This window comes from Rhagoletis zephyria, unplaced genomic scaffold, assembly GCF_001687245.7.
Source record: "Rhagoletis zephyria isolate East Lansing unplaced genomic scaffold, Rhagoletis_zephyria_1.1 Rzeph_scaffold_01062, whole genome shotgun sequence".
Taxonomy (NCBI): Eukaryota; Metazoa; Arthropoda; class Insecta; order Diptera; family Tephritidae; genus Rhagoletis; species Rhagoletis zephyria.
The window spans coordinates 120552-121504 of record NW_016158146.1 but is presented as its reverse complement, the minus strand read 5'-3'; positions in this window follow the sequence as shown (position 1 = coordinate 121504).

The window sequence follows — 953 nt, the reverse complement described above, 5'->3', positions numbered from 1 at the left end:
AAGGGGTTAGTTTTGGGGTTCAATCTCCCCTAAAGCGAATAGCCCCAAATACAAAGTGTATCTTAAAGCTTAGAATCCAGCTCTGAAGAACAATTACAATTATTTCTGTTGCTTGAAAAAGGACTTTTGCTGTAAATTTTCTTGAAGAAATAAATATACGAACCAAGACAACTAAAAGTATTTGACATTTCGAAACCATATAATTTGAAAAAAAAATCAAATCAGCTGCTATACTGGTACTACAGTATATTTTACTTAGCTGCCCATCCTTCTTTGCACGAAAAACTTGTGCGCTTAACCGAAAATAGCACTTAAGCGAATTTTCTTTACTACTTCAATGAGGAAGGTATCCGAATCCCTATCAAACCAAATAATGGAGGAGCACTTACCTGGTAGAAATTACTGCAAGCCAAATGTTTTCTTAATGGTATCTAATAATCTGTATATATATATATATAATTATGACCGTTTTCGTTGTTAAAAGCTTGTAAAATTTGGGTAAGTGAAGAGCCAGTGCTGGAAAACGTAATACTTTCTTTGACAATTGATAACACTGGTCTACAAATTTCAACTTTTTTTCTGCGAATAAGACGGGACCTAGTGTTTCTGAACGGATTTTTCGTGCTGAACACGAATCCGGGGTCAAAAATGTCCCATCACGTCACGTTTTCGAGAAAAAAGGGGTTGAAACCCCTAAAAACAGCGTTTTTGGCCATTTTCGAAAAATTATAGAGCTGAACCCTGACGTGGTACAAATTTTGCATATATCAGAAATTAAAGGCTAAACCGTGCCCTTTCGAATGAGCCCTATGCCGAATTGATCGCGTGCACCCTTAAAGCAGGGGGTGTATTTGTGTTTAGGGGTGCAGGAAAAATTGATCACAGAAAGAATTTAATCTTAAACGATCATAGAAAATTAATAATGCCAAGGTTTTAACTATATTAAAAGTCGC